The sequence below is a fragment of the Octopus sinensis genome, linkage group LG15, assembly GCF_006345805.1.
Source record: "Octopus sinensis linkage group LG15, ASM634580v1, whole genome shotgun sequence".
Taxonomy (NCBI): domain Eukaryota; kingdom Metazoa; phylum Mollusca; class Cephalopoda; order Octopoda; family Octopodidae; genus Octopus; species Octopus sinensis.
This window is the reverse complement of record NC_043011.1, coordinates 19,000,976-19,027,656: the sequence shown is the minus strand read 5'-3', so window position 1 is coordinate 19,027,656 and position 26,681 is coordinate 19,000,976. Positions and strand designations below refer to the sequence as shown.

General features: G+C 33.1%; 1 long non-coding RNA gene across 1 annotated transcript; it reads right to left on the bottom strand.

Moving 5' to 3' along the window:
- Positions 1–26,681, bottom strand: LOC118766415. The gene is made up of 3 exons (XR_005002348.1): positions 26,468–26,681; positions 7,985–7,988; positions 1–28 (listed from the first exon to the last, which is right to left on the bottom strand). It is a non-coding gene; the product is annotated as an uncharacterized LOC118766415 (long non-coding RNA).

Sequence of the window (26,681 nt, the reverse complement as noted above, 5' to 3'; positions counted from 1 at the left end):
TATTGTATCTATTGCACTTGATGAACTCCTGCGCTATCTATTTTTTCGAAAGTTCTTTAATATTTAAAAAATATTTTTCATATTCATTTCTCGTTTCTCTGTATATCTTTTGTATGTATACATTTAAGAAAAAGTATTTTGCTATTAAAACAAACAGTAAAACACACGTTCTTCAGTTTCAGAACGGTTACTTGAAGGCTTGAAACTCATATCAGAGTAACCTACTGTAAACACTATTATTAAGATTAAGATAAAAAATGTTCATTCAAAAAATACTTCTTTAAATATATACACAGGTACCCATATATATATATATAATATATATATATATATATATATATGTTTGTGTGTATCTATCTATATAAATGTGTGTTTGTGTGCGTGTATGCGTGCATGCACATCTCTGGATGTTTTCAAAGCAAAACATTGATATTTACATATTTTTTTAATATTTACATCAATTTCAATTTTGATTCCCTGGGAAATATCTCAATTTGAAGCCATTCTTATATTCTGATACATGCATGAAATATTTTATCTTCCTAGACAAGCTAAACCTACGTAAATATATTGTGTAAACACAGCACGTAGATACTTGTAATTAAAGTTAATAGACTGGAGGGCATTCGCTCATTTTCCCTTAGTATTTGCCTATGGTTAAACTGAAATTGATAATTTTAATGTATGTTTCTCAAAATTAGAAGGTACATATGTCATAAGATTAGGTAAAAAACGTGTGTTGAAATGAATAGAATTGTACTATATGAAGATTTATTTGAAATCTGGAAGATACAATTTCGTATTGTTACAGCTTGATTTCGTATTTCTATTGATCAGGTACTAAAATACAGTTTAATCCTATCTTCTTATCATCACCTATTTAGGCTAGTTGTAAGTTAACAAGTAGGCTTTTGTGAACTTTTGTTAGTTGATGGATAAAATGGATGTGTAAAATATGCTAACATATAGAATGATATATTTTCGCTAGTGATGCTGCTATTTCTAGTGCATATAATTGTTTATACTAGCAGAAAATTGATTTCTCTATCTCTAATATTCTTATTGTTATAGATGATAAGATCTAAATAAATTGCTTTCGTTTTTCTACAATATCACGTACACTCTTTCGCATCGCGCTAAAATCTCGTTATACATCATTGAAAGTTCGGTGGAAATATATATTCTGAATCTTGAATGCTTCGAACAGGATCTTTAATGTTGCATTTATCTTCGCATTTCAGTGATTTATCGTACCTAACCTGGGTGTTATGGAAGCCTGTTGAAATCTGTTTAATATTAGATGGGAAACGTTGATCATTATTATATTATTATACAACGTAAATCTTTCCAGTCACAGAGGTATGCATTATTGACTGCTAGGAGATATTCATTGACATGCAGTCAATCACTAAGCATTGGGATGGAACATTTGATACAATTGGTGAATTAGATATCAGTTAATAATATGCGTAATCTCAACTGACGAACTAACGTACATATTCCAGTCGAATGAAGTTTTCAGAGATTTTCTTCATCCATAGAACGTCGTCAAACGCAATGAACAATTTCATGGATTACATGACAAAGTCTATTGTAGGCCCCGCCAATGATGGTAATAGCATTTTGAACACATAATGGCTTTAAAACCTTGATGCATTCTTCAGCACAAAATCTGGATAACAGCCAAGTACTCCGTCTTGTTTATACTCTGCACTGCTGCGCCTACGTACAAAATAGAAGGAAATTTGGAATGTATCTTTTACGTTCTATTCTACACACAAAATACAGAGCAGGTAATTAATAAATAAACAATTATTTAGGAGAGTAGACAAATATTGGATGTCATGAAAATTTCAGTCATGAAGATGTTGGACCAGCTAACCAAAATCAATTCGCTTTGAAATTTCATGTCCGTATTAGGATATATGATGTGGAAATAGATATATGGAAAACTAGTATATTGATTGAGAGCTAAATCAAATTACAGAAATTCATACTTTCACACGCAGTCACACACTAAATTTTTTCATCTGTATAAGCAAACAGGCAAACATACAAATATATGGACATACGTGCTTATATACCCAAACCCCCACAACCCCACCCCAACCCTACCAACATATATGTATATATATATATATATATATATATATATATTATGTATATATATATATATATATATATATATATATATATTATATATATATATATATATATATATTATTACTCTTAACATTTAAAAATACTTTTGATAAGGTTTTTTCAAGAACCGAAACATGTAAAATTTCTAAGAAAATTAAAATTTATATTATATAGTGGCGTTTTCAAACTTCTTTTTTTTATAAATATATACCCATCATCGTCATCGTCGTCGTCGTCATCATCGTCGTCGTTGTTGCTGTCTTTGTGGTCGTATTCATCATCATCATCATCATCATCGTCACCATCATAATCACCATCATCATCATCATCATCATCATCATCATCATCATTATCATCATCATCATCATCACCATCATCATCATCGTCATCTTCGTCGTCGTCATCATCGTCGTCGTCGTCATCATCATCATCATCATCATCATCACCATCATCATCATGAACATCATGATAACCGTCATTACGTGCCATTATGGACACATTTTCCTGTTCCGCTCAAAAGAAAAAATATCTTAATGGTCAGGAATCCTCGAGAATAGATTTAGACGTTAGTACTATGTTAATAAACGCAGGCCAGTACTACATGAACCTGCAGAAATGGTTTGCTTAATGCTTCTACAACAGCAGAATATCTTGTCAGAAATGACGTAATTATTTATGTGCACCATTGTTTATTGTACACTAAGCATAAATGTTCAATAGCCCATGAACAAACATCGAGCAAGCATATAAAAATATTAGATAAATATCACCTAAATGTATTCAATACAAACGCAACGTCCTTTCTATAGAATTCTTTCTGATGTTTCCCTCCTTGCTTTTTCTCCATTATAAATATCTGTACAATACATGTACTCAGTATATGCAAAACATTATGTAAACCGTTCCGATTCACAACATCCTTCGCTAGGTATTTCCAGTTTTCATATGGAATTCCATTTATGTAGGAATAAGTTATAAAGGAAGTATCATTACAATAAGAAATATTGATAACATTTACATAATGAAATTTATGAAAATTACCAATTTTCCATTGCGTTTTACATTTATAAGAACGAAACCTTTTATATGTGAATAAACGACACGTATCATTTCAGCTTCTATGACTACATTCTCATACATCGTGGTAAATGACTTATGTATCTATATCAATATAAAATTTTGAAATAATGCGAATGTAATTTTTTGACAACATTGCATAAGTTGTCATTACATTTTACAATTTTTCTTAGAAAACAAATTGCAAATTTTAATAGACACTGACTATACTACTACTACTACTATACTACTACTACTACTACTACTAGTACTACTGAGAGTTGTATTAATGATAGAAAAACGAGTCAAATAATGGGAGCAATAATTTCAAAACGTCAACAATCGAGTAAATAGATGTATATACATAAAATGAAAGCACTTCAAGAATCTGATAGGTATGTAAAATGTATGTTGAAGATATCGTCCATTCTATGGACGATATTCTTGCATGAAAGCGACACTGCTTACTACCATTGACCAATGTCAATGCAAGGAAAGAAATACAGTCACCCCATCGCATATGTATATGTATAAAACACTTGCCTTATCGAGCGTCAAATTAATATAACTTTTGTTTATACACCTGTCTTCTTTTGTTTTTCTGTAAATTTCAACTTTGTGTGAGTATATATATATATTATATATATATATATATGTGTGTGTGTGTGTGTGTGTGTGTGTGTATGTGTGTGTGTGTGTCTGTCTGTGTGTATGTGTGTGTATACAGAGAGAGAGAGAGGGAGGAGGTGATAGGTAGATAGATATAGATAAAGTAGTAAAAAATTCGCTGAAGAGATTTTCCCACATGTTCAGTTGTTGGGAGAAAATATATAATAAATAAATACGTATGTATATGATGGACTCGATTTTGCCTCATGAGGATCCCAAGTTTTCGCCAGTTCAAAGTAAACAGGAATATATTAACATGTTGTGTTTTGTTAGAAAATGTGAAAGTAAATTTTTTGAAAATTAATAATAACACGTGATAAAATGGTATCGTATTCCACACGGACATGTGTAATTGTGTTTTACTTCCAAAACATTCCTAGTAGCTTCCCACGGCATAATTACATGTCCTGAATTTCAGGTTTTATACACATTTCCGATATAATGTAAGAGTTACGTTATATTAAATTAGCATCTGATTTTACTAGGTAACTAAAATACATTAATTCGAATCATTTTAATAAATCAGAAACTTAAAAAAGCCTAAATTAGCAGACAATTGTATTAACAGTAATGAAACAGCAGATGCTTGTCGTAGAGATCATGTGGTCAGAGCACAAATAAGCATATCACGAAATGTTTATTGATTATCATATATATCATGATGGACTTCATCACTGACATGATATTAGTCCAACTCCTTTTCCAAGAAAATTCATTCAGTAAATAATACTCTTTACTCTTTTACTTGTTTCAGTCATTTGACTGCGGCCATGCTGGAGCACCGCATTTAGTCGAGCAAATCGACCCCGGGACTTATTCTTTGTAAGCCTAGTACTTATTCTATCGGTCTCTTTTGCCGAACCGCTAAGTAACGGGGACTTAAACACGCCAACATTGGTTGTCAAGCAATGCTAGGGGGACAAACAGAGACACACAAACACACACACACATACATATATATATATATATATATATATATATTATATATATATATACATATATACGACAGGCTTCTTTCAGTTTCCGTCTACCAAATCCACTCACAAGGCATTGGTCGGCCCGGGGCTATAGCAGAAGACACTTGCCCAAGATGCCACGCAGTGGGACTGAACCCGGAACCATGTGGTTTGTTAGCAAGTTACTTACCACACAGCCACTCCTGCGCCTATATGTAAAATAAATAATAATATCCCTAATAGTCAGAACGTTTAATTCTTTCTAATATTATAAGTTGTTAATTCCAATATAGCGTGAATTTTATGTTCTTGTTTAGCGTATTGAATAAAGTTTAGATTTGAAATATAAACGCATTTGCTAACGAAGTTACGTTTGTAATATCACTACAATACAGACACACTGTTAAGAAAATGAATATCTTACTAACGTCACTTTGATTTTGTCAAGTAGCAATCGCTATTTCAAAGCCTAGAATATGCATTTGAAAATTTGAAAGCAAACGTTGTCGATTGTCTCTATAACCTTTGTAACTATTTCGTTCATACAGAAAAGCAGTGGGGTCAACGTTGGTATTAAACTATTTGGAGATAAATATTATTTATCAATAGACAAAGAAATAGACGACTAATGCAGATCAATTCTATTTGTTTCTGTGTTTGCAATATTCAAGAACTACAACGACAATGGAAATTAGACGACATGGATATAAAGATTAAGAAAAGAAGTAAAAGCAATAAAGCAACATATTACAGAATATTAGAGAAACAAATACTTCTCTTATACAGAATTAACTATTTGTTTGAACGTACAGCGTATTGTGTAGAATTCAACTAAATTTAACAGATGAAGTAAAGCAAATATACAAAGAATAGCTGAGCGAATACGTACAAGAATAAAATCTAAATTAGTTGAAAGTTGTCTTTCAGTTAGAGAAAGGAATAAAAATCCATTCAAAAGTTTTACCGATTTACAATGCATTACAATAATTATTTTAAGAATTTTAAAAAGTAATTCAGTTCCAATTATTCTCGTGCTTCATCCAGTGGCTTTTATTAGAGAAAATGTTGATAACAATGAAAATGTTTCGATATTATCTGGTTAGCGTAGTGCTTCAGACAGTAGATTTTAGAATACAAAATGTCATACAAATAATGTTAGGCCTCATTATTTTGCATAAATGTATAACACAATGAAGAAATACAGCCAACAATTCAGCAATATGGATTAAGGCAAATCAAATTGAAAGCGCCGTAAAAAATGACATACGTGACATTCTAACAAGATTGAAGAAAGATAATAAAATCTAGTGGCTATCGTTGGGGATTCATATAGTTAAGAGACCATCAATTTATTAATGCATAGGTGTTTCCCTAACCGGTTTAGGGAACAAAAATAAGACATAGCAAATATGACTTCTCGATTGATTGGCATTGTCTTTCATTTACCTTTTTTTTGTCTGAAATTATTCCTGTAATTTTTTATGCCACCGTTCCCCAACTGTGTCACTGCATTTCCCTTTCTGAATACGTCGATTCGTCCGCCAGCTCCTCGAATTTTGTGTAATAAAATAACGCTGTATCTTGTAATATTGGCTTCAAATTTTGGCACAGGGCCAAAAGGTTCGAGGGAGGAATTAAGTCGATTACATTGATCCCAGTGTTCAAATGGTTGTTATTTTATGAACCACGAAAGGATGAAGGGGAAAGGTGAACCTCGGTGAAATTCGAGCGCCGAACATAGAAACGAATGAAATGCCGCAAAACATTTTGCCCGGTATGCAAACGATTCTGCTAGCTGGCCACCTTACTGCATTTTGTGATGTTCAAATATAGAAGCTGCTATTCGTTTGAACTGACTGCTTATGTCACTGAAATAATTAAATTATTTCATTTCATAGTCCTTTCTTAAATTTGTTATCCCATGCATAATAAAGCATATCAAGAATTGTAATAATAAAGAAATACATGTCTATTAAGTTCTCATTAAACTACCGGATCAGAAAAATAGCGTTTGCTTACTCCTATCATGCTTGTATACGAGGTTGTTTGATAAAGTTCCCGGACTAGTTGCGTTTAATAAAAATAACTTATGTACCTAAGTTTTAACATCATCTCATTCGAAATACTCACGTCGTGCAGCAGTACACTGGTCTCAGCGTACCACTTTTGGAATCCGGCCTATAAAACGTTTGTCCTAAGCGAGTCGAAGTCTTTCTGTGTTTTACCCTTGATCTCAGCAACTGGGAAGAGATGGAAGTCCGCAGGTGCTAAATCTGGCAAATAGGATCGGTGCAGAAGCGACACCATGTTGATTTTGGCGAGACATTCATGAGTGAGGAGAGCTCGGTGGCAGGGTGCATTGTCTTCGTGATGACTCCAGTTGCCGAACGTATGACATACCAAATACATCAGCAATGTCGGAGATTGTCCTCCGACGATCTTCATGCTCATGCTCATTACTTTTCTCCAATTTCCCGTGATGACACCCATGGCAGGTCTTCCAAATCCCGCATCGTCTTCTAGGTATGTTCTCCCGCTTTTGAAGCAACCGTGCTTTTCGACACATTGCGTAAGACCTATTACCTCGTAGCCGTATCACTGAATCAGACGTCCGAAGTTAAACGCAATATTTGAGGTATGTTATTTGGTCCAATATCCTGTCCATAACAAAACTGTGCGCACGCCATCGTTTGCTGTCACCAGTTCACAGCCTACAGAAAAAGTCTAGAAACATTTTATAGCCCCTCGTATATATCTATTTTCCTATAATTTCTACCGATATGTAGATGGTGTACAACACGCAAAGATGGGGCTTAACAAACCTTATTTGTAGTTGTTTCGTCCTATTTAGACTGGAAGTTTAACAATGCTAAATATTCAGCTGTTCTATCATTTTGCTAAACAAGTAAATGAAGTCATGTTTCAGTTTTATCGCTATCATATGAAATGAATTCAAAACGCCCATCTTCAATAGGGGAGTTTACTTCTGTGTGATATTTTAGTTTCGGACATCTGTAGAGAATTAAAACGCTTAAAATGATTTTAAAAATGTATGTCATGAGTTATTAATAATAGTAAGCAAATTATTGTTTGTGTATCACTGAAAATATATTTTGTTGTGATATCTTTATACCGCGAATACCAATGGTTCTTTAATTAACATGTCTATGCTGGACAGAAATAGATATAATCTTCTTAAGCATTAATATTGTTATACAACGCATTACATTATGACTTGTTCGTGCTGTAAGCATTTGTAATGAACCCACCTGTGTGTGTGTGAGTGTGTGTGTACAGAGAGATAGAGACAGACAGACACACACACACACACACAAGCCTAGCACGCTTCTTTCAATTTCCGTCTACAAAAGGCACTCGCAAAGCTTTGGTCAGCCTGAGGCTAAAAGCAGAAGATCCTTGCCTAAGCTGTTGTTCAGTGGGACTGAACCGAAAAGCATAAGCTGAGAGGCAAAGACCTCGGCTACGCAGTTGCTACACAGTGTCAGTGGCCTAAATAGAATGGTGCAGTCATTGGACAAAATATCCATTACCATTACTACAAATGTTATGCTTTTAAACAACTTATTTCAATAGGTTTTAAAGGGTGTGAGTGAGAGAGGCTTCATAGTAAAAGTGAGCGAAAGATCATGGCTTCTGGAAATGAGATACTGTAGACAGATAAAGTTGATAACACTAAAGATGCGTATGAATGTATGTGTGTGTTTGTGAGTGAAAGTGTTGGAATGCATGTGTGTATGCAGTCATGTGTACATAATAGAGCAAATATTTGTTCTGACGATTTGTTTACATTGGAAACGGAAGAGTAACATTTGGATGGTATAAACCACCTTGTTCATTAATCTACAAGTCTCATCGCTTTAGCATCGCCATTAATGTTGAGAACAAATCAGTATAACAATTAATTATATGGAAATACAATGTCTACAGTATTACTTTAATGAACTCGACCAACAGCGGACAGTTATAATTCCGAACAATGCTTCTCTACAGCGACTAGGAAATTGTGTTAACTGTATACACAATGCTTCTTGAATCTATTATGTGTATAGAGTTTATTTTCTTTTATTTAGAGTGAAAAAAACTGATATTAAGAACTTCTTAGAGGAAGATCACCAATATCCTTTAAGTTGCTTAAATATTAGTCTATAGTCAATACTTTAGATAAACTGTCGATGTAGCTTAATTCTTTGAAATAAAATACGAGATAAGGTCTCTGAACTATAAAATATGCTTATATTTTAAGTATTTCTATAAATAATAGTTCAGATATTTCTTAATACAAGAAATGCAAAGATAATTATTATAAAATGTTCATCATCACGGTACGTTTCTCATCATCACAATCATCATCATTTCTATTGCCATTGTGTCATTATTCGTGTTATCATTTCTTCAATGTAGACCTGCCTATAAAAATGTTATTGATTGTTATTACTCGTAACCTTATACTTGCAAAACAATCAAGGCCATCTTGAATTCATGCTTTGCATGCCTTGAAAGGTTTTTCTCATCATGCAACGCTATTTCACATTTCTTCATACAATGACAATGAAATTTTCTATTTTTCTTAAATTATATAGATACTCTGTGCTGCAATCCATCTTGCAGCACACTGCTCCCCAAAATTAAATGTAAATATACCTATGATACTTGATGTATTCCTCATCATTATAGAACATCATCCACATTTTCCTCCGATGTTGCTATAACTCTTCTGCTTACATAAATAACCCTAATCAAATCTGGGGGCGGAATTTGAAATCTTTGAAATTATTATTAATTATTAAGAGCACAAGCCGATTAGACTGATCTAATTACGTAAAATTCTTTCAAAACTAGGTAAGGAAATTTAATCCGGGCGCAAGTCCGGCTTGACAGTAGAATCGATAACAAATTTTCTAAGGAAACCATATAATTTGAAACCCGGTGTATGGAACAAGATAATTTAAAGCCCAATGACAAATATTAATGAAAATAGAATGGTGTCCTTTCAAGCAATCTCTACGTGTTTGAGATATTCAAAATGTCTCTATTTAGTAATTTATATACTTTCCATAAACCTACATCGTATAAAATTTCTGGGTGTACGTGGAGGGACAGAAATTGTAACGGAATTTTTGGGAAATATAACACCTCAAATATTGAAATGATTCTGATCCGGTTTCAGGTTATATGTGTTGTTGATCATGTAATTTGAAATGAAAAATGCTGCAACAGGTTATTATCTAGAGACAGCTTAATGATCAAGCGCGAAGTGTTTGCGTGTCAAGACAAAGGAAACAAATAAACAGACCAAATCTATCAAATTCATATATACAAAAACATACATAATAAACAGATTTAATAAATTATCACAGTCAAAACAATATACCAGTTCAAATGTCACTATTATGATATGTTTGGGAATGTTGAGAACGGTAGATTTAATTTGTAAACTTAAAGCGTGTATGCGGTTTCCTGATAAACGCAAGCTCCGGATAAGTTTAGATATGCGATATAAATATTGCACTACTATGTGTGAAAATTAACGAGAGGAAAGTAACATGTAAATATGTACGAGAATATAATATATATATATATATGTATATATTTATACATAAATAAACACACACACACACACACACACACACATATATATATATATGTATATATATATACATACATACATTCATATATATATATATATATATAATAATAATAAATATTAGGGAATAAATCCAAATTTACAGGAAAAAAATCAGATTTAGGATTAAATCCAATTTTATAGTAAAATATTATATAATATTATTAGAGACAAAACCACTATTTTGCAAAACAAACAAGGACAGACTTAATCAATACATAAAATTTTAATAAAAAGTCAATTTTATTAAAATTTTATGTATTGATTAAGTCTTTCCTTGTTTGTTTTGCAAAATAGTGGTTTTGTCTCTAATAATATATATATATATATATATATATATATATATATATATATATATATCATGTATAGATATTCACGTACATCCGTTCCCACCGTCTCACAAAAGTACACACACAAATGCATTTACACGTACGTACTTAAATACATAAAGAAGTCTTTTCACCTCCTACTGAAAAGTACTACGAGAAGGTCTGTACGAGCACCATCATTTTCGTGGCACAAAATGATGCGGGGCTAAGTCCTATGTGACATTTTATGAAGCTGTTGGTGTCATACAGATGTGTCAACGAAGGTGAATATACTAATACCAGTACATGTGTTTGATATTATTTTGTTCCTCCATCGCTCTTATTACTTTCGGTAGAGGGTGACAAGACTTTCGGACCACGCAATATATTCATATGGTACTTCCGAATGCATAACACATATAATGTTTTAACTCTTCGCACACATACCTCATTGATATGCATATGTAATAGTTTATCAACTTTTCGTAGAATTAGCGTTTCCTCCAGTACAATGCTGCTCAATAAAATAGTTTATTGAATCTTTGATAGTGTACTTATGTCATAAAACATTGCGTATATATTATCAAATATTAATTCACTGTGAGCAGCATATAACTGGTATAATATTATGATTTTATTAATGGTCGAGCTGGCAAAAACTTTAGTACGCAGGGTGATAATAGAATATGAGGCCAATTCACATTTTATCTGACATAACGCATTAAAGAAAATCTACTTGCGAGGGGTAAACAACTAAATGCATGATGGGAGAAGCTAGACAATATGTGCTGTTTTGATAGCTAAATTCTGTTATTACATTTCTTTTCAGTTGATTGAATGTGCATAGTAGACGATACGTCGTTCATTAGTCTGCATTCCATTTGTAACGATGTATTTTTTCTACATTTAGAAAGTTATTATCAAACGTGTTCGTGTTAGTATTTTATGATTGGTATTTGAATGATTATTCCTGGTTTGCAGAGCGATTACCCGTATAATTTCTTTTTTCAATGGTACGATATGAATTATGGCAATACATTACCTTACAATTTACTTGTTACCTAATCTGGAGATAATCATAAAAACATACAGATTTTGAAATATAATTCAAGTATACCAGTTATGTATTTTGATAGTCTATTTATTGGGATTAATTTCTACACTGTATTTTCTAAGTTTATGAAAATGGTATGATGCAGAATAACAGAGAATAGTTTAATATATTCGGTAATTTATTTGATTATATCGTTGCGCTCTCTTAGGGATTTTGATTTTAAAATTCATTTCATGATAGATTAATTGATTTAGACATTAGCATAGCTATACGACACCAATAAGTTCCATCAGAGAATAAGCTTCGTCAATGATAATACCACAGTGCATGATTGATTTTTCTGCAGCTGCTACATCAACTAAAAAAGTAAATAATAAAAATGATAGCATAAGTATGTATTGTAAGTGAAATCAATATATTTATTTGATTAGAAAATAAGTAAGAAATTTTTGAAATTAATATTTTACGGGTAGTAATACGTTTTAGTTTTTAAAATCATTCCAAAGAAATATTAAAAGCTATATTTCTCTGCATTACCATAAATATAAGTTTTGCTCAATAAATTTTTCTACTTTGTAAAATGTCTCTAATGTATAGCAGTAGAATTAATGAAATAAATAGGCATTGAAAAATCACTAAGTAACCAATACCAATGCTGATGATTGATAATGAACCTCTTAATATATAAAAAAAGTATTGAACGTATATATTACAAATGAAAATTCGGATAAGATCAGTTATTAAAAATAAAGTATGTAAAGTGAAGAGAATATGCTACATGAGTTATTCATTTAAACATTTTTCTGTCGATTGATTTAAGATCTGAAATTCATAGAAAATTCATTGTTTTCCTTACTAATTTAAAAAAAAAATATTTATTTATCATTTTGAATCTTACATCTTTACGTTTGACGTACATATAAAGAATATGTTATTAGCGATGATTTTGTAGAAAAAACGGGAAAAGGAATGTAACTATGTGAACATGTACTAGACTGCAAATGTGTATGTTCCCATACTTAAAACACTATAGAAAAAAATATATAGTTTTAAGGAAAACTTATGAGGATAACTTTGGAAGATATTTTTAATAGCTTACTCTCGCCCAAACGTATCATACAGTATCATACTGTTTCCATCTGTGAATTTTGAAACTTTGATGTTGATGTCAGTCAGGGTTAAGATATTTGAAAGCTTCTGCAGTCATCAACAGGCTCAGTTACACTGTGTCTCCGGTTCGTTCAGGCGGATTGATCTTCTGTGTTTTGTATAGTCAATAAAGCTTTCTGATAATGAAGTGTATGTAGAAATATGCAATGCGTTCAAACGTATTAAACAAAACAAACCCATTACTTATTCAATTGGTTTTCTTTATATTGCTGTGATTTCTTTTCTGCGGAGTGTCATAGGGACGTGTTTCGGGATTTCGGGCTATGATCACCAGTTTCGATACTCAAATAGAGCAATACTCATTGTCCTTGAGCAAGTCACTTTTTTTCACATTGCTTTTCCTTGTTACGTGAATACGAAAAGGAACGTTAATTGCTAAGTTAAATGAAAGTCATTCTTCGGATGAATGTTTCTGTAGAGGGGAATATTTCTAATTCAGCATTCTCTCTCGATTACAGAATTCATATTTTTTCTCTTCACAGCTCGCTGCTGACGCTGGAGGATTTTATGCCATATTAGCATGCAGCTTTGAAACCTTACAGACGGAAATATCTTGATAGTGTTATATATGTTTGGGCACAATTAAGCTATTAAAAATACATTGTATAAAGTGATGTATCTTACGTTAAAATAATTTCTGTTTAAAGAATATGATTAAGCGGAAGGAACATATACATAGATATTACATATGGTTTAAGTTCTTATGAGATCTGAGGTCGTTTATGATCCAAATGATAAATTACACATAAAACATTTGCGACCAACACACATGGTTCTCTTTTTGTTAGAATATCTCCCACAACTTCCTTCAATTTAACGAAATATGTTCTTGCTGTGTCAATATATATAAGTTTATTTCGTTAATTTGTTGTTCATGTTTGAGGGAGGCCATTTTTCTTTTATTCTGAGAATAAAAGAAACAACCGATAAAATTTAGATAAACCAGAACAAGTATAAAAGTACGTTATTTATATTATTTATATTTAACAGATATTTGTCCCCGTTTTGTTTGTTGTTAACAACGTTTCGGCTGATATACCCTCTAGCCTTCATCGGGTGTCCTGGGGAAATTTCGAACCTGTTGTTGTTGTTGTTGTTGTTGCTATTATTATTATTATTATTATTATTGATTGATTGATTGATTCTAGTTTCAGCTTATGAGCTGTAGCCATGCTGGGGCACCGCCATTTTAATTATTATTATTATTATTATTACTTTTTTTTTCTTCTTTCAAATTTGCTTCCATTTCTTGCCGAGTGTCTTCCCGACTCCTAGGGCAAAGAAACTCATAGTATACATTGGTAGGCCATTAAACCAAACTCAATAGTTCGTTCATTTTTAAAATTTTTTTTTTTTTAAGTTAAATTAAAATACATGAGCAGCAACAGTTCTCACATCGACAATGCTCTTCTCAATACGTGTGATGTACCAGTTAAGACAATCTTTTGCACTTCTTGCAGGAATGGTAAGCCAGGGATCATTCTCATATAATTTTCGGTTCCCTTCTTGATCATTCCTAGTGCTCCTACGATCACTGGTATTGTAACCGCCTTGAGATGCCACATTTTCTCAATTTCAATGAGTAGGTCTTTATATTTTCTGAACTTGTCAAACTCTTTCGCTGAGATATTATGATCACAGGGGATGCTCATGTCGATCAATAAGCAAACTTTATTGTTTTGGTCTTTCACAACAATATCTGGTTTATTGGCCGTGATGGTTCGGTCTGTATGTACTGGAAAGTCCCACAGAATGGTTACATTTTCTCCTTCAGTTACAGCCTCAGGGTGGTGATTATACCACTTGTCGGCAGTTTTGATATTGTAATGCCGACGTATTAGCCAGTGGAGATATTGGCCAACTCTGTCATGTTTTAATTTATACTCCACTGGTGCTAAGACTTTACATCCAGAGATTAGGTGGTCCACTGTTTCAATCATGTCGTTGCAGAATCGGCATTTTGGGTCTGCTCCATTTTTCATCACATTGGCCTGGTAGTTCCGGGTTAATAGGCTTTGATTTTGAGCAGCCAGGATGAAACCTTCGCTCTCTGTTTTTAGCCCTGAGCTCCGTAGCCCCTGATGGGTTTGCTTCTGGTCAACATCAGCTTGTTTGCTGCGGGTCACATATTTGCCGTGCAGAGGTTTCTCCTCCCACCTATCAGGCAATTGCTCGTGCGCTTTTTTCATTGCCATCATTTTCACTTCTTTGCAACAGTAGTTGCCGTACTTCCCTCGGGTTGTCCAGTTTGGGTATCCTGCACGAGATCAATAGCAAATTTTTTGCTTTCCTTTATGATAGAATGAAGCTTCTTTCGTCTCTCGTGATTTTCCACGAGCTTTAGCATCCAGTCATTCGATATTTCGAGATATTTGGCCAGTCCAATTGTGGTTGTTTTGTAAGCTAGTTCAAATTGGATCAGGCCTCGACCTCCTTGGGCTCTGGGAAGGTAAAGGCGATCTACGTCTGCCTTTTGGTGGTGCATCCTATTACAACTCAGCAGCTTGCATATTTTCCTATCTATATTCTTTACTTCACTCATATTCCAGTTCAACACATTGTAGCTATAAGTAACAACTGGAACTGCTAAGGAATTTATAGCTAACACCTTGTTACGTGCATTTAGTTCAGATTTCAGGAGTGCACGAGCTCTCCTATAACATTCCTTCCTGATCTTCTCTTTCATGCTTGCATGCTGAATACCAGAGCCTTCATTTATCCCTAAATATTTGTATGTTTGTTCTTGCTCAAGCTCTCTTATGACTGTGTCAACATCTAACACGACTGAATTTGTGGTCTTCACTTTCCCTTTCTGGAAAGTGTCCTTGGCACACTTCTCAAGTCCAAACTCCATCCCGATGTCATCGCTGAATGCTTTCACGGTGCGCAATAGGCCTTCAAGTTCATTATTGTCTTTACCATAAAGTTTTAAGTCATCCATATAAAATAGATGGCTTATTTTTTTATTGGCAATTTTATACCCATACCCATATTAAAGGTGAAAGTGAGTCACCTTGAAAAATTCCACAGTTGATGTTTATATTTTCTGAGGCAAGTACTCCATTAGAGTGGTATAATTGGAGATTCGTATTCCACGACATGTTGTGCTTCAGGAAGTTTGAAATCACAGGGGAAATTTTGAAGATGTCCAGCGATCTCAAGATACATGGATGCGGTATACTGTCGAAGGCCTTTTTATAGTCAATCCATGCGGTGCTGAGATTTCTGTGCTTGCTGTGACAGTTCTCAAGGATCATACGATTGATTGCAGTTGATCTTTGCATCCGTAAGAGCCTTGGTGGCACCCTTTTTGTTCAATGGGGAAAATATCGTTCTTCTCCATGAATGCATATGTTTTCTCCGCCAGGATAGATGTTAGGATTTTATACGTGGTGGATAGACAGGTTATAGGCCGATAGTTTTTTGGAAGGTTGGTTTCGTTATTCTTTGGGAGTAGGTAAGTAATGCCACTTGCTAACCATTCAGGTGTTTTCTTTGGGTCTCTCATAATTCCATTGAGCAGCTGAACTAGCTTACCGTGTGCGCATGGGAGCGATGCGAGCCAGAAATTCGTCACCCTATCTTTACCGGGGGATTTCCAATTATGGGCCTTCGTGAGTGCCTTTCTTGGGTCTGCTATTGTGATGTCTTCCCATGCTTGTTGTTGTAAATTTTGGTAGGATCCTTCAGTTTGTATAATCCAGTCTGCATTTATGTTGTACGTCTTCTTGTCACTCCAAATCCTTTTCCAAAAGTTTTGAACTTCTTCCATGGGAGGGGGGTCTTTAACGGTTACTTTCTCCTTCCCTATTTCTCTGTAGATTTTTTTGGCATTGGATGTGAACAGCTTATTTTGCTTGTAAAACTTGTTTCTCTTCTCAAATCTTCGTATTCTTTGGGCTTTTGCTTGGACTTTTTGTTTCAGCGTTTCTTTTATTGATATCAGTTCTTCTCTTGGTAAGGATCCAAATTTTCTCTTCATCTTTCTTCCTGTTCTGGATCTTACATCATTTCCACATATTAGTTCATTTAATATTGATATTTCCCCTCTCATAAATTCAATCTCTTTTTCAATTTTACTTCTCCAGGTTTGATTTCTTCCCAGGTTTTGTTTTCTTTGTTTTTTCGGGGGCATACAGCTGGTTTCAATTGCCCTAGCAGAAGCGTAAATAATTTCATTTAACTCAGTAAAATCAGGTTTTAATTCTCGTATTATTTCATTTGTTACATAGTTGCCAATTTGGATTTGTTCTTTATTTTGGTTTGTATTTGAGAGTTTATGAAGTGATTCTCTATCATTCATACTTTTATGTCTTACAACTTCAAGCGTATTCAGGATTTTCTGCCTCATTTCTGCCATAGAACCTCTGTGTTCTTCACAAATGCGAGATCTTCAGTTACTGTTGTTTTATCGTTTTCCTGGCTATCTTTAACAGGTACAATAGAATTTCTAGTATCTTCAGGCCTTTGCGTACTTTGGTCAGATGGCAGCCTTTCAATTAAGCCTCGTGGCGGGCTATACTTTTCATCTGATTCTTCATTTCCTTTGTGTCTTATATTTATGTCATTTTCCGTTGCTTGCTTGATTGCGCTTATTTCACTGTCTGTGAGCCTGTTATTTCAAAGGATATCCCTCCTCACATTTGCTAATTTGTTCTCGTCCAAATAGGGCCTACTGTCTTGATTCCGTGTTCTCCATATACTGTAAGAGTTTGCGGTGTGTCTCTCTTGAGATGGCCTACCTAATGCATAGTAATAAGCGTATATTACTTCTTTATACTCTTCTCGGGTCCATTTGTTCCGCTTACATTTTTTTTTCTGTGGTGGTTGTGGTGGTGAACTTGGAGGGCTCGAGTTGGGGGATTTCCCGTTCAAGTGACCATCCATGTCCGTATTCGGAGAAGAGTTTGTGCCAGTTGATGACTTTTCGATCCCAGGCTGGCTCTTCCCTGGGTGACGCGCTTCCAGATTAACCATAGGACAAGCGATTTGGTATACTGATTTAGTTTTCCTTTTAGTTTCCAAAAACATTTTGGTGCTACGATAATGTTATCATTTTTTAGCTTTGATTGGCTCGTGGGGAGACGGCCATCATTGCCGTTACAATTATAATCGTACCATTATAGCAGCCGTAGTCGGCTTATTATTGTTATTATCATCACCATTATTATCACTATCATCATTATCACCACTATTACCATCATCATTATCATCATCACCATCACCACCATCATCATCAATGATATTGTTTTATGTGTAGTCACAGCCGTATCTTATTATTGTTATTTTTGTTTTTTATCATTATCACCATCACAGTAGTGTCTGTCTGTCTCGTTGGCTGGCTTGGTGGTTGGCTGCCTGACTGTCTTCAACGCCAGAGTTCTTGCCTGTCAAATAATACTTTCATATTTGGTTAACAATAGAGCCGAGGGGAGGTTTGTGTTGGTTGAACTCTTTGAGTGTATGTGTGTGTGTGTAGATAGATAGATAGATTATCAGCACTATTACCATCATTATTATCATCATCACCATCAGTGATATTTTTTTTTTAGGTGGGGGTCCTACCGGTCAAAAAAAGTTCAGATGTTTACTACTATTAGGCTTAAGAAAAATTAAGGAAGGGCTGTTCTGTATTGTTTGTGAATAGAGAAGTTGTGTTCGACCAGAGAGAATCTTAGCATCATCATTTTTTTTTGTTTTTTTCCATGTGCGTTTGTGTTATTGCAATAAAAAGTGTTTGTATATTTCCTGTAAGGTAGTATTGTGGAGGTTGAAGTTGACTTTTCTAGAGATGTTTGTATGTCCAGTTAGAAGAACAGGTGTGTTTTTACAATAAAATGTATATGTTTACATTTATATTTGAATATTCAGGGAGGAAGCAAAGAAAAGCCAGATTTTCATAGAAAGTTTTAGGGTTTTGTAAGTCCACAAAAAGAAAAGCGTGATGTTTTTAGAGAGAGAAAAAAAAGGATGTTTACAGAGGCAATTGTGGGTATCAAAGTTTTTAAAGCTGGTCAAATGTATGATTGAAAGCTGTAGATATGTAAATTTGTAAATTTTCTTAACTTACTTTGAAGGGCTGTTCTGTATTATTTGTGAATAGAGAAGCTGTGTTCGACCAGAGAGAATCTTAGCATCATTATTTTTTCCATGTGCGTTTGTGTTATTGCAATAAAAAGTGTTTGTATATTTCGTGCGAGGTAATATTGTGGAAGTTGAAGTTGACCCCTCTAGAGATGTTTGTATGTCCAGTTAGAAGAACAGGTGTGTTTTTGCAATAAAAAGTATATGTTTACATTTATATTTGAATATTCTGGGAGGAAGCAAAGAAAAGTCAGATTTTCATAGAAAGTTTTAGGGTTTTGCAAGTCCACAAAAAGAAAAGCGTGATGTTTTTAGAGAGAAGAAAAAAAAAGGGTGCTTACAGAGGCAGTTGTGGGTATTAAAGTTTTTAAAGCCGATCGGATGTATGTTTAAAAGCTGCAGATATGTAAATTTGTATATTTCTTAACCCACTTTGAAGAGAATTTCAAATACTCACGAGGTATTGTAGATGTACCAGTCTTTGAGAGTTATTTTTCCCCGTTGCTAAACTGGCCCATATTAGTGTTTCTATGGCTTTCGGCCACCGAACTGTCAGAGCAGTGAGGAACACGTCCAGCCGCTGTCAAGGCTGGCGCTCTTCGTAATTATTATTATTATTATTATTATTATTATTTATTATTATTATTATTATTATATTATTATTATTATTATTATTATTATTCAGGTCACTGTTTGGAATATCGAACTCGGAATCTTGGGGTTAGTAGCCAGAGCACTTAACCCCAAAATTCCGAGTTCAATTACAGGCGGTTACCTGAATAATAATAATAATAATAATAATAATAATAATAATAATAATAATAATAATAATAACAACATCGAAAATACCTTAGGAAAGAGAACCTAGGCTCAGAATTTCACGAATACACCTGATGAATGCTAGAGGGCATCAGCCGAAACGTTGTGTTAACAGCAAAGAAGATGAGGACAAATATCCGTCAAATTTAAATAATGTAAAAATTGAACATAATTGCACATCTCTTAAATATAGAACAGTAAGTATACAAGTGCTCATTTCCTTCTAATATAAACAATGTGTGGAAATAATGTATTAAATAATTGTCATTTTTTATGTATTCGGAAATATAATCGATTTAAAATAAGAAATAAAAAAAGGCAAAATTGAATATATATATATTTATGTATATTAATAAATTTCAGGGTAGTAAACTATTATTTAGCAATTTTTTTACCACTGTGGCCTAGCGTCTAGAAAAAACTAATCAATAGACTATATATTTTTCATTATATATACAGTGTACATTTAAACAAATATGAGATGGCCATAAACCGCTAGAAGGATTAGTTAAAATCCAAAATTGGATTTTAACTACTTCTTCTAGTGGTTTTTATGTCCGATCGTGTCCATCTTTTATGTGTTTAAATTTGCACTGTATCTATATATATATGTGTGTGTGTTTCTGTATATATATATATATAAATATATATATATATATATACACATATATATACATACATATATATATATATATGTATACACATACGCGCGAGCGCACACACACAAACATATATATATGCGATGTACTATTGTACTATGATTAGTTTTGTGAGTGCTTGAAAATATGTATTAAATTTGACAATATAAACTGCATGCATGAATATAAAAATAGGGAAAGTTTAAAAAAATACAGATCTTTAACATGCGATAAATATACACATGGATTTCCCTTTGTATATTCTAAGAATGCATTTCTATTTCATTAAATGTATTTTTCAATGCTAAAACAAAAATCTAAAATAGAATCTCTTGAAATTCAAATTCTCAATTCATTTGCCAATGTATTTCCCCTCTAAATTTAAATTGAATTTGTATACAAAAAGACAAAAAGCAAAGAAGAAAAACCATCTTGAAATTCTTTGTCTATTAATGCTATTTAATTTTATTTTTAATAGAAAAAGATGACACTCATTAAAAGGTGAAAATTGCTACTCAGTTTAGAAAATATAACTTGTAATTAGGGATGAAAATTCCTTGTAATATAAAACATAAGATTTCCAATTTCTCTACGACATTATCAAAATTTTTAAAAATAGAAATTAATTACGTTGTAACTTTGGGCTATATACATTTCCATTTTATTAATTTTCAGAAGATATATTGGATTTTGGCAATAGATTAAATGCTAATAAAAGTAAGTAGAATATCTGTAAAGTTTTGAAACATATGTAATTGAAAGGAATATTTGATACTTCAGAAGAAGATGAAAAATATAGTCGAGAATAGATTTTGGAAAAATATATTAATGATTTGCATTCTCCTCAATTAGAAAATATAATATTGTCCACAATATATTGACATAAGCGCAATGTATTGATTAAAAATGATTCAACAAAGGAAGTTGAATCGTTCTTAGTGAAGCAAACATATGTAGCAAATTTATTAACTTATTTAGCACATTGTAAGTAGTAAATATATTATATTATTTTTTTCAATTTATTCTTAAGTGCATTGAGATGCAGCAGCAGAAATAATTAGACAATTAATCTTTTCAGCAATAAACTTACAGCTAATTTTCAAATAAAAAACTTTGTCTGACTATTTAGAATAATGAAATAAATCAATATATATATGTAAATATAAACATTCGGACACTGGTTCCAAAATGGATTAGGAAATTATATTCGACATGCAAATTTCGAATATTTTCTGTATTGTGCAAAAGGAACCTATTAGTTTGTCCGGAAAGTTCGTGCTCATTTCTAAAGGAAAGGAAAAGGTCAATAAATACTTGCCACTACATTTCAATCAACCAAATATGAGACATTTTGTTGCAAAATGCCTCTCCATATTTCCTTTAACACCAAAGTACCCTCTTCCCAGAATTTAGGTGGTTTCACGGCAAAGAATTCGTCAAGGTATCGTTTTAGGTCATTCAAGGAATTGAGATGTTTACCATTAAGACTATTCTGCAGAGATCCGAATAAGTGGAAATCCGAAGGACCAATATCTGGTGAATATGGAGGGTAGGGTAACACATCCCAGCCGAGCTGCAGCAATTTTTGTCTGGTTCCCAAAGCATCGCATGCCGAAAATGAACTTTCTTATCTTCCCTTTTAAAGGGTTACAGAATTAACACAGATTATAGGAACATAAACCTTCTTCCCCGAAAAGATAGCTTAAACAGTGCTCTAAATGGAGGCGTAGTCAAATCCTATTATATGGACTCAACCATGTTCTAAAATAAGTGGAAATGTAAGCTACTATAAATCAGTACGTACTTTCCGGACAACGAAATATTTAAAATTTATGAGTAAACATAGAAATCATGTTTTCTTCCTTCTCTCGCTTGCAATCAATTACAGTAAAACATATTCGCAAATATGTAAAGATAAATTGATACTGGATATGTATTAACATTTTTGTATTTTCTGAATATTTTGTTAATGTGTTTGTATATCCGCTCCGAAAAAAGGATAATTTGTCTTCTCCAGCTCCCCGAGATTACTTGGTCGTCACCCTTTTGTCTGTCCTAGTAATATTATGTGACTGAAGGATGTGCACCCAAAGCCATAACATGTGCAGGTAATGCATTTTATGTAAGAGTTGGTACACAATCACCGTGAATTTATAAAAGATATATAAATAATTTTTACTGTAGGAATCTCTTGAGGACTTCCAGAAATATAGAATATAAAAGTTCATTTTTTTTTATCTAGTGAGTATATTATGTATTACCTATCTCGTGTTATTGGTTATTATCTAAATATATCACGTACGATAAACACACCGCAAATGGAAGCTGAAGGGCCTATTGCTGCAGGTTATAACTGCATGTTTTCGTTTTTTTCCTATGCAACAATATGCAAATAATGTCATCTTTCCGCAATAACATGCACCTCTCTACAATTGATTGTTTCTAATTTCAAACTCCCTGCATAGTGTAACGATACCTAATGAATATAATAGTATTATTGTTTTCGAAAAGAGTATATAGAAGCATCTCAAACATTGTGTTAAATAGCCCTAAACGTAATTTGGTTCATGCAAAAAATATTATAGTCATTTGCGTGTATCAATGATATTTTTAAATGATTTTCATATTGATATATTGTTATATATATTGATGTACGTGAGTTATAATTATTTCAGTGTGACACAATAAGAGAGAAGAATAATACACAATTCGCTGGGTAACTAACAACAGTAACATATTGCTTTATATATGCAATATTTAGTGACCCGTGGGTTGCATCAAGTGTCTTTTCGCAACAGAAACCTGCATGACAACGGGCTTGTAATACAGGGAACGTTTTCGGAGAATTTTGTGTACTCCCTAGTACCTGAGTGGAAGAAACACAAGTTATATATATATATATATATATATATATATATATATATATATATATATATATATATACTGACGATTAAGCTAAATAGATAGCATATGTATAAAGCGCTATTAGATCTTCTTTATGCTCGATAGCATCCAACTGATTTGGGTTCAATATTTCGTGCGTAAAACGAATATTAGGAAGGACTGCAAAATATCCCCGATTATTACGTAAAGCCGGTAGTCTTATCCTGAATATAAAGATGATATGCATTGACTGGTCATTGGGATGAATTTCCGGGGGATACCTAGGTATGGCGGGTTTGAATTCATTATATAGAAGGATAACTGACAATTAAAAGTTTAATAGGAACATAATTTTATATTAAAACATAACATAATATTCAGAATATTTAATATGTTGATATTTGTTTCGCATACTAATGTTCTTATGGTCATTCCTAAATATCAATAATTGGTGATGTTTACTAATCTCGAACAACATATTTCAAGTTGAATATCAATGGATTAGGCTTCAATAACTGTGCTCATTTCCACATCACTGTATATATATTAGACATTATACAATGCATCTTCCGTACATTTTTTTAAAAACTAGCGTTAAATAATGAAACCAGAAACAACAATATTAACAAGAGCACTTAAAGAGAGCAAACCACCGACAAGGCAACACCAACGTGCTCTCAAAGGCTAGTCAGAGATGATTTTTAAAATGAGAATATCTGAAATAAACTCAACTGCTCGCACAAACGAGAATACTAAATATCAACCCTACCGCACACACAAATTAAGTAAAATCAAGAAAAGAAACAGGGAAAATAATCCAGAATTCTTGTTCAGTATCGGATCGATCCCAAAATCTAATCTGTTTGTGCCAGTCACGTGGACAGACATCCCTAAAAGTTTCATCTGAATACAGAACAAATTGCATGTTTGATTATTACTAGGGTATTCAGATCGCGGAAGGTTTTCTTATATTCCTTACCTCTTAACCATGTACAAAAGTTAGGAATTTCATTGGAATAGAAGCTCTATTTCTTATAAGTTATAATGCCACATTGTAAATGCGTTAATGATATTAAAATTAAATGGTTGTGTTTCTTCAATGCGCCAGTAAATTGTTTGCATATATTCTGTGATACTGGAATACGACGTTAATTCTTTTTACTGTGCAGGGAAGCTTTTTTTTAATGATTCTCATTAATTGCATTTTGTATAACGCTTATACATTTCAAACATAAGTTCATTACCTACAGAGGAAGTAGGAGTAACTTTGTCGAGTAGGAGTAACATTGTCGAGTACCTCGTTATTATTATGAAATCTTCAGATTTATCGATTAGGTGCATTCGGTATGATATTTTTCGGATGGAATGGTGATATTTCTCTAGGTATAACGGAAAAGAAACTTGCAATATGCGCCTGCATTTTTTGTGTCTGTTTGCATATTTCTCGCAAATTACGCTGCGATATCTATAGTTTTTCAGTTACGTCTAAACATGAAGCTATACTCAGCAGTAATGAATTACGAGTTATATCATTGTTCATCGATCACCCCTCAAACCATCTTGTTATTTGTAACACGAATAAGAAAAATAGAACGCCGAATGACGTATATTATAACCAGGAAATAAAAGTGGTTTAACACCATAAAAATTATTTGGATGTGACGGAATAAACGAATCAAGTTGGATCATGGGTATATGCAGTTATCATACATTTTATATTCAAGAAAATCTTCATTCATGTTTTTATATCTTATTGAGATTTCCTATATGCTTTTTCAGAGTTGCCATTAAAGAAAATTTGTGATAGGCAGCCACTCATTTCTTCATTTTTTCGTTTATCTGGTATCGTGAAAATGCCGTTTGTGTAGATTTTCTGTGAGATGCAATATTACATAAAATGAGATCGATATTGTCTTTTGGTAATAACTTTCGTCGAAGATTTGTTGCTGAGTTGAATCTTTGGAGGTTTCAGAGAATGTTTCGAAATCTAAAAATTATGATCTTGGAAGAGACCATATAGTCATTTAATGACATCAATTAAAGAGAGTAAAATTACATTTAGTGTATTTCATCATATGTTTCAAATGTTTCAGCGTCCTAGTTCGACCTGGGTACAGGCGAGGTATATTTAATCTTGGTAAAATACAAAAAAGAATTGTTATTTCATTCAGTATAGTAGAGATAAATTATACAAAACGATACAAGAAGCGAATATAATTCATATTATTCGCCCATATGGAAAATTCTGTTCTACCATATGCAACCTTTAGAGATACTTCACTGAAATATAGATGCCTCCAGTCGTGCATCATACACACACGGTAGTGTGTGAATAGTATTCTTAAGGTCAAGATTTAATCACTCGCGACCAATTCTAGGCTTTGTCACTAACTCAGTTGTTAACCAAATTAGATGTTGTTTACATTTGTAAATTGGTCGCGTCACCAGCTACATCTTCAGCTACGAAATTCGAAAATTACTTCAGGAGAAAAAACGTTTCAGTAACATATGTGAGGTCTAAACGAGAGAGTAATACCTAAAATCGACTTTGGGTCTAAATATTTTTTTGAAAGAAATATAAATTTTATTTTAGCTTATATGATAGATCTCAGCGGGAGGAATTTATCCATGTTAGTTAAATGCAAAACTATTCAGTACTGAGGTAAAAACCTACGGAAACAAAAGGAGATTAACGCCTGCGCTCGATTTTGACTCCAAATATTATTATTCTTTCGAAAGGAAACTATATTTAAATTTAACTTTTCTGATAGATCTCGACTACAGGAATCCCATGATGCTAATTACATATATAAAAACATTTTAAAAAAATCTAATGGAGCCAAATGTAGTGATAATATTGGTAACGTCTAAAAGGAAATTCAAAACCACAACATTTTGAATTTGTGTATATATTTTATCTTTGTTTAACTCATATAAAAGAAATCATCGAGACGAGTATCGTGGAGCTAATATTTTCAAAAAACTATTCAAAATGGAAAACCTTATTATATAAGTTATATTATGACTTATTACAATACGATGACGTGGAGGCGCAATGGCCGAGTGGTTAGGGCAGCGGACTCGTGGTCGAAGGATGGTAGTTTCGATTCCCAGACCGGGCGTCTTGTATGTTTATTGATCGAAAGCACCTAAATGCTCCACGTGACTCCGGCATGGGGTGGTGGCGACCCCTGCTGTACCCTTTCGCCACAATTTTCTCTCACTCTCTCTTCCTGTTACTTGAGTAACGCTTCGATG